We start from the raw sequence: 12,170 nt of genomic DNA, 5'->3' as shown, positions 1-12,170 counted from the left end.
TGCCATTCTTACAAAGCTCTATTTTATGAAGAAACTGAGGCTCAAAGAAATGTTATTCGCTCAAAATCAGAAGGTCAACATCAGAACTGAAATTTGTAGTCACTGTTACTTGGAATAAACTGACTTAATTGTAGCGACTTCTTGTTTTACTGTGAATGGTGCTAACATTTGGAATTGCAGGGAATCTATACAAAGAATGCCAGACAATGTCTAAAATTTCTGTACCGTTCGGATGAAAGCACACCTACCGTTAGACCAAAAGGACGGAACAGATTTGAATAGAGTCAGTATTGTTTCTATTTTTAAGTTAATGAAAATGATTGTTTTTGAAGAATATGATGAGCTTAGGCTAAGCATAAGAATGGAATATATTATGCTAGAATATGCTGAGTTTTCCCAGAGCTAAGAAATCCAAAGCAGGTAATGAGCATATTAAATTTTTAATGTCTGATGCTCAGATTTAAGATGATCATACACATTCCCTGTGTACTTGGTAACTTGTTTTTCTATCTGAACTTTCTCAAGAATATAAACAATATGTATAGTCCTGAGTAATAGCTTCATACCGTACTTCATTTTTATCTAAGAAATGTGCGTAGTAATCTACACTTGTGTTTATTGTAAATGTTAAGGTTTATGAATTGCCAAGTAAACTTTACCAAGAATCCTGGAAATGAGTGATTCTGATTTGACTGATTTCTCCCTGAGGTTAGTTCTAGGTCATTTGTATTCTGAATCTTTATGCCACTTAGTCATGATGGGAATTATAGCTGACCTGGATTTCCCCATTGACATTTCCACTTAATTAGCCCTGAAATATAAAATGTATGAATTCTGTTTCATTCTAGACTTAACTAGCAGGAAACTTCTGCTTTTCTTCCCAAACACTCCTTCAAATTTATAGAAGTCAGAAGTCCCAGTAGAATCACACAACAGATGTTTCTGGCATATGATTCATTCACCCATAGGGACTCTGTGGGCACCAGTATAGGAATTTTTCATAGGTTGCCCAGTACTGCTTACCAAATTAGAGCCATTAACTCTAATTCAAACTAATTGGACAAAGAACAGTCTGAATTAATAAAATCTTTTAATCACATACTTAAGAAAACTTTTTAACTATAATCATTTCACACTCAGAGAAAAATTACAAGAAAATACATGAAAATCCACATATATTTTTAAACCAGATTTCCAAATTGTTTACATTTTTGCCACATTTGTATTATCATTCTATTTGTGCATGTCTTTTTTCTTTATTTTGTTTCTGAACATTTTGAGGGGTTATTCTTTTATACTTCCCTTTACCTCATATTACTTTCTGAGAATTTCCTAAGAAGAAGGGCATTTTCTTTCATAATCACAGTACAGTCATCAAATGTGGGACATTTAACATTGATGCAATGGTTTTATCTAATCTACCATTCATACTTTTTTAAATTACCCTAATGTCCTTTATAACATTTCTCCCCCACCCCCCCAGGATCTAATATAGGACCGTGTATCACATTTGGTTGTCTTTTTGGAGTCTTTAAAAAAATCTGGAACAGTTTCTTAGTCTTTTCTTTGTATTTCCTAACAAAGGCTAATAATTTTATAGACTGTTTCTCCATTTTGGTTTGCTGATGTTTCCTTGTGATTAGATTCAGGTTACAAGTCCCGCTCCAGAGAACTACGTAAATGAGGATGTGTCCTCTTAGATATTCCAAGTAGAAGATATCTATCTGCCCCTCATTCATGACGTCAATTTTGATCACTTGATTAAACTGTTATCCATTTTTTCCATTGTAGTTTCTGTTTTCTCCCTTGCAGCTAGTAAGCAATTGGCAGGGAGACCCTTTAGGCCCATCCAAATATCTTACTCATCATCATACTTTCCTTCCCAAACCTGATGATTTTTGCCTTAATCAATATTTGCTATGATGGTTGTAAAAGATTGATTTTACACGTCCACTTGGTCCCTCCACATTTATTAGTAGGTGTTATTCAATAAGAAATGCCTCTCCCACCACTCTCTCTCTCTCTCTCTTTCTCACCCTCTCTCCCTCCCTTTCATCTATCTAGCTATTATTAATATAGCTCTGTAGGTTCCAGTTTTATTCCAAGGGCTATAACCCATTCCTGTCACTATTCATTTTAACACTAAAGTCTCAAATTTGGCAATTTGGCCCCCCTTTAAGCTGACTTCTGGATGCTCCCATAACGTGCTCCCATAATGCACCCTATGTGCTCCTATAATTATTTTTAAAACACTTTCATAGTCTCAGTTTCAAACAAGTTGTTCTCTGCCCAGCACTGGACTTGGCCACTTCTTCAAGGACCTCTGCTTCCTTTTAATGGGAAATCGTATTTAGAAACCAAGGTCTTAGCACTAGATCTGCTCATTGCTACTGGGGTGTTTTTTTCTTTAGGCCCTTTCAGAGGACAAAGCTGGGAAAAAACACATGCATGTGCACATACGCACACACACAGACACACACACACGGTGGTGTCTGATATTGTACTGGCACCCTCAATATCCACCCTGCTCTGCAGGGCTCTTCATTGCTGTCCTCTGCTCCATCTTTTTAACTCCTTTCTCCTGCAGTGAGAATGCTGACCACCACCAACGTCCACATACTGACTCACCATCCCAGGGCTACACTCCACACAGAATCATTTCAAAACAGTTGTACCCAAATTACTCTGCTGACCAAAGAGAATAAAAGGAAATTAAGATGTATCTGCTGCACTTCTGAGTTGTTCCGCAGAGTAACAGTATACGTTCAAAGTATTGTAGTCTCAAGCGACTTAAATTTTTCCTTCCCCCTGCCATCCTTTCAATGTAGTTATGTTATCCATCTCCTAAAGGTTCACTCAGGGAAGTTCTGCTTTGTTCCCTCTCACATTCCCCTGGTCCCTCTTCACCTCTGGTCGGTAACCATTTTCCCTGCTGGCTGGGTTTTCCTTCCTGTGTTTCCTGTCCCCAAAATAAGCAGATTCATGTGTTTTCTTATTTTTTTTGTTACATAAAAGATAGTGTACTATAAATACTCTTGCAATTTTTTTTAAATGTAATGTCTTCTGGAATTTGTAGAAGGATGATGATGAGGAGGAGGATGATAGTGAAATACTATTCCATTGTGTGTACCTGAACTAGCGGTTCAGGCCGTTCTCAATATTTTTTTATTGCAAATAATGCTGCAATTAAGAAACTTGTACCTGTGTATTTTCCTGTTTCGAAGGCTTACCTTCATGGTAAATTCTTAGAGGCAGGATTGCTGTGGCTTTGTTAGCTACTGACAAATTCCCTCTCATGGGAGTGAATCATTTTATACCTCCACCATCAAGGTATGTGACTGCGGATTTCCTTATTGTCTCGTTAATAATGTGTATTGCCAAGCTTTTGACTATTTGCCAACCTGATGGATGAGAAATTATACCTCTATGGGGTTTCAGTTTTAATTTCTCATGAGTGAGGCCATACTTATATCTTTTCTGGGGACGGTTCTTGGTTTTGCCCATTTTAAAACAGGATTTTCAGTGTTTCCTCAAATTTTAAAAGTTCTTTATATATTATTAGTTATATATATAATATTATATATTTTGTTATATATTTTAATTATATACATAATATATTAATAGATACAGATATATATTAACCCATCATCTGTGATATGTTTTTTTCCCAATTTGTTATTTATCCTTTCCTTTGCTTGTGGTTTTTGCCATTTAAAAGTATTTTGCTAGTCAACTGTGTTAAGCACTTCTCTTGCATCTGGATTTGGAGTTATAATTAGAAATCTTATACCTTCACTTAACTTTTGGGGATATTCATTCATGCTTTCTTTTACTATTTGTATAGTTACATTTTTTTTTTTTTTACGTTTACAACTCCAATCCTTTTGGAGCTTATTCCTATATACCTAAGAAATGGACATACTTTTATATGTGGAATCTAAAAACACCAAACTCATGAAAACAGAGTAGCATGACGGTGACCAGAGATTGGGAAGTAGAAGAGTTTAGGATCCATGGTTTAAGGGGACAGACTGGGAACTAGCAGATAAGTGAATGCCAGAGAACAAATGCACAGCATAGGGATTAGAGTCAACAACATTGCATTATGAAACTTCAGAGTTGCTTAGAGTCTAGATCTTTATTGTTCCTGCCACACCCACACAAAATGATAATTATGTGACATGACACAGGTGTTAGCTAATGCTACAGTGATAATCATATAACAATATATAAGTGTACCAAATCAATACATTGTACACCTTAAGGTTCTACAAAGTTATATATCAGTTATGCTTCAATTTAAACATTAAGAAAATGAAAAACCTCAAAAAAAAAGAAATGAACATAATTTTACCATGTTTTTCCCCAAATGCTTCAGGACCTTTAAAAAGTCCATTTGTCTCCCCAGAGATTTAAGATACCACCTTCATCATATTCTAGATTACCATTTGAACTGGGTCTGTTTCTGGACTTTCTGTTTATTTCATGTGTTCATGTATCAGCACCATACTGTTTTCAGCACAGGGGCTTTATGTTTTAGTATCTGGTAAGGCTAGTCTCTCCATTCCTCCACTCTCCCCACCCCACACCATAGTTCTTCCTTTCCAGAATGTTCCTAGTAAGTCTGTTTTTCCATATGCACTTTAGTAGTAACTTGTCCAGCTACAAAAGAAAAAAGCTTTTTTTGTTGGAATTGCGTTCAATTTATAAATTATTTTAGGGAGAACTGACATCTAGATATCATTGAAATGTTTTTGTTTTTAGTTTATTTATTTATTTTGAGGAGGGGGGGGCAGAGAGAGGGGGAGAGAGAATCCCAAGCAGGTTCCTCAGTGCAGAGCCCAACGTGGGGCATAAACCCATGAAAAGAATCATGAGATCATGACCTGAGCCTAAATCAAGAGTCTGATCCTTAACCGACTGAGCCACCCAGGCACCCTGAAGAATAGCTTTTAAATGAATGAAAATGACTTGCATTGTGTTACAGAGTATATTCAGAAATACACACTCTCAGAAAGCCATAGGTTTTCTCCAGCCTGAGGTACGAACATCCAAGCCGACTGAACCACATTATCTATTTGAATTAGTCACTGCTCTTACAGATGCAGAATACTGATGAAAAGGATCATTTGTTATAGGAAAGACTTGACTTGAACAAGGTAGGGACAGATAGATATATAGAATCCAGTCAGAAAGCCAGAAACTGACACAGCCAGACAGAACAATAAAAGGAAAAAGCAATAACCCTGTTTATATGGTGTCATACAATCACACATGAAACAAAGGAAAGTGATAAAAAGGGACCTTCTGCAATGATCCCAGGACAATCTGAGACATGAAGAGACAGCATGTTTCATGTTCAGCTGGTGTGAAGGGGTTAGAGTCACTTTACAATCTGGGTTCAGCCCACAGCCAGCTCCTTCTCTCCCCTTCCCACAATAGACCAATGCCTTATTAGATTGTTTTTTGGTTACATGTAACAGAATCCAAACAAGCCAGTAGACACAAAAAGGGCATTTGTTAAAAGGATATTAATAAAACTTATGTTATCCAAGGAAGAGAGGTCAACGCCCTGGCCTCCGGAATATCCAGGAACTTCCAGAATGGGAAGTTCCATCCTCTGCCATTAACGTGGCTCATCTTCTCACAAGCCTCCGTTCCAAATTCCAAGATCTTGAGAAGAATCCAAGAGACGGACCCAGCCAGTATTTTCCTTAGACTCCAGCATGGCAGACCTCTGCCCTAGGCTCCACGCTTCAGAAGGTCCTGCACATCACAAAACATGAGAACATAAACATACTAAAGAGCACGTGGTCTGTCCCTGGGATCCAGCTTGCAGTTCATGGTGACACGAATTGTAATCCTAAAGCCTCAGAGAAGCACTACTCTATGTGTCTTGGTCTAGGACCTCGAGTGAAAGGCACACACAGAATCCCAAGCAGGTTCCAGGTTCTGAGCCGTCACCACAGAGCCCAACATGGGGCTTGAACTCACAAGTTGTGAGATCATGACCTGAGCAGAAGTCAGATACTTAACTGACTCAGCCACCCAGGCGCCCCTGTTTTATAAGTTTTATAAGAATACTTCTAAGGTACCTACATCTAATTAATATTTTACATGTACGTTGTTGCAATTTTGGATGAAAGTACAATAAAATTACATTTCATTTTTAATTCTTTGGGTCTTAGGAATAACTACAAGTCAAAAACACAAAAGAAGTAGAAAATGTAAAAGTAAATTCAAAAAAGAAACTAGACATAAAAAAACTTCAAAAAATTCTTAAAATTCTAAAATTCACCTTTAAATTGAGAACATATACATGAAATAATCCACATAAAACTTTTGAATGGTATATTACAAATATATATTTATTGAGGCTTTAAACTGATCAAAACAAGAAAATGAACAAGAAAATTGTTCCAGTCAAATCCAGAACTTGAATGCACCAAATGGGATTCTTGCAACTAACGAATATTCAAGAGCTCATATTGAAAAAAATGAATATTCTTTACCATGTGAAGATTTGCAAAGACAATGACTCATGTCAACACCACCATCCAGAAACACCAAATACAACTCCATATTTCCGTTTAAAAGATGAAAAACTGACATCCCTGAATCTGCCAATTGGATGTGAAAGATGAAATCTCTGGGGCTTTCTTGTTTATTAATCATGATCTTGAGAAACAACCCAGGCAGCTTTCTGACAGTGTGAGAATGTTTCTTGCAAAACTTACTCCAATGCAAAAAAAAATTGTTTTGATATTCCATTGCCTGAGCTTCACAGAGAATTTAATATTTCATTTTGTATAGAAATTCTTTCAAGAGGAAAAGGAATCTGTGGAAACTGGCTTTTATATTCTAATTTCGAAGACGAGAGTGGTTATGTTCCTTCTGGCAAAGCCTTCCCAACGAATCTTCACAGTTAACTTTACAATGAAGTATTTGTTTTAATGTTTATTTTTGAGAGAGAGAGAGAGAAACAGAGCATGAGTTGGGGAGGGCAGAGAGAGAGAGACACACACACACAGAATCCAAAGCAGGCTCCAGGCTCTGAGCTAACGACACGGGGCTCAAATTCACAAGCCGTGAGATAATGACTAGAGCCGAAATTGGACGCTTAAGTGACCGAGCCATACAGGGGCCCCAGGTATTGTTAAAAACACTTAAGGTCTCAATCAAAAGAATGCAAAATGTCTGTTGTGCACAAATATATAAACATGCACAAAACAAAACGTTCAATTACAACAACTTTCTGAGTGTTTAAACAGCAAAAAATCGATAGTATTTAGCAAAGAAAGTAATACTGATATAGGATGTTAGCACAGTGTGTTTATTTTTTTAAAGTTTGTTTATTTGTTTGTTTGTTTGTTTAGAGGGGTGGAAGTGGCAGAGAGAGAGGGAGACTGAGAATCCCAAGCAGGCTGCGGCAGCATGGAACCCAATGCAGAGCTCAAGCACATGAACCCTAAGGTCATGACCTAAGCTGAAACCAAGAGTGGGACACTTAAGTGCCTGAGCCCCCCAAGCGCCCCAGCATGGTGTGTTTAAAATAATAATACTGGGGCACCTGAGTGGCTCAGTTGGTTAAGCGTCCAACCTCAGCACAGGTCATGATCTCAAGCTTCGTGGGTTTGAGGCTATGTTGGGCACAGTGCTGACAGCTCAGAGCCTGGAGCCTACTTCGAATTCTGTGTCTCCCTCTCGCTCTGCCCCTCCCCTGCTCTCACTCTTTCTGTATCCCAAAAATAAATAAACATTAAAAAATTTTTAGTTAAAAAAATAATACTATGTAGCTTTTCATAGCACAAACAAGTACAATATTTACAGAGAGTAACTTAAAGAAAACTAGTTTTATTGCAAATGATTTAGAAATTTTATGCCATAGAGCATAATGAATGAACATGTAAGCTTAATAAAAAAAGAAAAAACTCAAAATAAGGTTTTAAAATCTTGTATGTATAATAAAGTGAGAAAAATTATCCCCAAAATGAAACTCTAAAGGCACCTGGGTGGCTCAGTCAGTTGAGCATCCAACTTGGGCTCAGGTCATGATCTTTTGATTTGTGAGTTCAAGCCCCGCATCAGACTCCGGGCTGACAACTTAGAGCCTGGAGCCTGCTTCAGATTCTGTGTCTCCCTTTCTCTCTACCCCCAGCCCTCCCCCCCGCCCCACTGCTTATGCTCTGTCTCTCAAAAATAAATAAATGTTAAAAAAATATAAAATTAAATAAAAATCGAATAGTACGAATTTCAACATTGTTAACAGAAACAAAATTCATGTTGAAAAATAATTTTATTATAGAAATTTTTGAACTAACAGAATAAAAAAAACAAATTGAAATTAAAGAATGCTTAATTTGTTTTACATATGTTAGAAAATGTGTGTTTTAAGTGAAGGTTTTTTAAAAACACCACTTTCTGCTTATATCTTGCACTAGCTGTGATTTGCATAGTCCCAACCTAGCTCTCTAAGTAGGCAGTATAGGTCTTGGACCCCATATGCCAATGTTAAATCACACCTTTTGTTAAAAACAAACCAATAAAAATAAATAAAAACAAATAACACTATTTTCTGTGCTAGGTATTAATCTGAAAGATTTTCAACGCAGATCTATGAAATTGGCATCATTATGGTTGGTTTCAAAAACAAGCATGACAGGAATTTTGGCCCAAATTCTAAGAGCATTTGTTGTGCCGCATAGTGCATAGTGTGAAGATGTCACTTGATATGATGTCTGTACTGTGTCAGTAGCTCAGTAGCGATGACATTCCATGGAACAATTCGATTATAATAATAAATAGTTTCTGTGCCTGCCTTTCAAATATAACCTCACCACTGCATGCATTGAGAATATCAGTTAAATACTGCCAGCAATTAGATTTCATTTGGGCAAAATATATGAAGTACCCCAGAAGAAGAAAGCAAAATAATTTAAAGATTCGAAATAAGAAGAAATTGATCTTTGACAAAGAATGAATTAACCTTGAATTTGGTTACTTGATGGGTACTATAATTTGCTACTAACTATGTAAGGAAAAGCTTACAAGAAACTAGAAGATATATTTGTTCCACTTTTAAATAATTAATAGTATATATTTTTGAATTTAGAGACAGTGTTCTTTTTTTCTGAGTTGAAACCGCATGTAAGCTAACCAACCAAAGTAGCATTCCAGGAAAAAAGAAATGAGAATGTTTATCCACGAAGGAGAAGATTTCATGTACCTCTAACCTCTAAACCAATTTCTATAGAGATTACTTTCTCAACATATTAGAGATTCAGATATAGGCTCAATTAAAGAGAGATTTCAATAAGTTGAGCAAAATGTTAACTACTGCTTTCAGTTTTTGTAATATTACAACACTGAAATTTTTTAAAGAAGAAAATCTTAAGAACTACCATATGGATCTTGCTATAAGAGACCATGAGCATTGTATAAGTGATAGTCACATGTAAAACAAAGTAGTTTGTAATAGGAGTGCCTGGGTGGCTAAGTCAGTTTTGTGTCTGACTCTTGATTTCGGCTCGGGTCATGATCCCAGGCTCATGAGATTGAACCCTAAAGGGATCAGGCTCTGGCTGAGCCTGGAGCCTGCTTGAGATTCTCTCTCTCTTTTCTCTCCCTTTCCCTCTCTACCGCTGTCTTCTGCTCATGCTCTCTCTAAAAATAATAATAATAATATTCTTTTAATAATAGACAATAGTTTAAAATAGATTCTGTGATTATGGTCATTTATTATATGTAGCTCCATTACAGTGATTAAACACCATATGTATATCACTTGTATCACTATTTTTTAACTTAAAAAATCATAGGTAACTTTTATTATTTATTCTGAACCTGACTATTGCTTTAAGATTTTATCAATAATTCCTGTTGCTAATGTCTCTAGAGACTAAAGTTGAGCCAAACTGAAACTAATTAAAACAGAGCTATAATGATGCAAGAAATATCATGCATTACTGTTGATAGAATACAAATTTTGTGAAAATCTGAATCATAATGTATCTTTAATTTGAATAAAATAGAAGGAAAGAAAAATATATTTTATGAAATGAACATGTATTAAATTATGAATTTATGTGTCATTTTGTTGTTGATACAAACATAGCTGGTCTATCAACTAAAGGTATTGACATGCATAATAGTACTTCAATTGTCTCTAATTTTTGCCAGCACTCGTAGCTTTAGATACAGACATATTCTTAAAATGCTATTGGTGTGAAAGTATGTATCTGTCCATTTTTTTATGTTTATTTTATTGTTGAGAAAAAGAGAGAGACACAGAGAGAGAGAGAGAATGATTGGGGGAGGGGCAGAGAGAGAGGCAGGCACAGAATCCAAAGCAGGCTCCAGGCTCTGAGCTGTCAGCCCGGAGCCTGATGCGGAGCTTGAACTCACAAACCGAGAGATCACGACCTAATCCAAAATTGGACGCTTAACTGACTAAGCCACCCAGGTGCTCCAAGTATGTATCATAAGCATGGTTACCAGGCGATCCACCCAGTACATCTGGGAGCACTTCCCAGAACAAGTGAGGTCATTGTAAGCTAATACGATACCCTCAAAAAGTTCATTTCCTTTTGTGCTAGAAACTTTGTGGTCACTATTTTTTCATTCATGCTACATATTCTGCCTGGAGTGTCCTCATCGTTCTCTGCCTGGAAAAGTTTCTATCTTTCAAGTACCAGTTACAGTGAGCTCCTAGGAGCTCCTAGGAGGCTAGAGTGAGTTCCTAGGTGGCCTCCCTAGCCCTCACTCACACGGTGTGTCCTGAATCCCTGAAACATCTCTTCTCCTGGCTGATCAAGTATTTTCTGCGTGCTGGTCCAGGCCAACAAAGCATGAGCTTTTTGTGAATAAGGACCATGACTTTTTCATGTCTGTCGCCCTGACATCCAGCTCAGAGCCTAATACATAGAATGTACTTAAACATTTATTGAATGAAAGAATGAATGAATTCACAAATAGATTAGACTTCCGACAACTTCAGAGAATGTATATTCATATTACATATTACTATTTTCTGTCATATATTATTATTTTTTTGTTTCTGAGAGATAGACAGTGTGAGCAGGGGAGGGTCAGAAAGAGAGGGAGATTCACAGTCTGAAACAGGCTGCAGGCTCTGAGCTAGCTGTCAGCACAGAGCCCGATGTGGGGCTTGAACCCATGAACCGTGAGATCATGACCTGAGCCGAAGTAGAACGCTTAACTGACTGAGCCACCCAGGCGCCCCATTCTGTCATATATTAATATTAAAGATTACAATGTTCAACATAATTCCTTTATATCCTAATGTATCAGGAGGAGCTTTATTAGTCCACTGACATCAAAATTAAAAATGCTTTACGTTCATGTGCCTGATGAATGTTAACAATATTCGAGTCTAACTAAGTCATGGGTTAAGTAAGACATGTGATGTTTCAGAATTTGATGAGTCTTTTTCTAACTGAGTTTTTAAATGACAATTACAGTAATGCTAATCGTAACAAATGAAAACAACACAAAAAGCCATAACAATAACAACAACAAAAAGAATATCCCTTGCCCTCTCTATATATTCCAGGAGGTAACTACATTTAACAGTTTGCTGGGTTCCCTTCTGGATATCCAGATATTTTTGATATTGTTTTTTCTTACATACACACACAACTACTCACGGATCATTTCTTTTTTTCTTTTCCCTTCTTTTCCTATTTTTTTTTTCCCCAGCCAAACGGGGATTGGTCTCCAGATTGTTCTACAACTTGTTTTCACCACGTAAAATTGTGGTATGGATGCCTCACTAGACAGCCTTTTAAGGGTGCTCTTCAAGATATTTGGATGCTGTGTAGCAAGATATTTTAAGAGTTTTGTATATGCAATTATAGGTACTTAATGAAAACAGCACTCTATTATTTCAACTGGACCTCACACAGCGATCTCACTCAGATTTGTTTTCTTGGACAATCTCTTGAAATGTTGGCTTGGTCTTGAAATTCCTGATTATCAAAGCTCAAGTCTCACTGTGACGTCACTCGGGAAGTCCAGGCTTATCCAGCTTTTCCATGGGCAGAAATTGCCCTGGGGATTTCACATCTACCTCATTTGGAAAATTCAGAAAATTATGTAGAAGTCACATCAAGAAAACCTTTGATTTGAAAGTCAATCAAGAGTCATTTATT

Source organism: Hyaena hyaena, unplaced genomic scaffold (assembly GCF_003009895.1).
Source record: "Hyaena hyaena isolate Hyena2069 unplaced genomic scaffold, ASM300989v1 scaffold_229, whole genome shotgun sequence".
NCBI classification, from domain to species: domain Eukaryota; kingdom Metazoa; phylum Chordata; class Mammalia; order Carnivora; family Hyaenidae; genus Hyaena; species Hyaena hyaena.
This window is presented reverse-complemented; position numbering follows the sequence as displayed.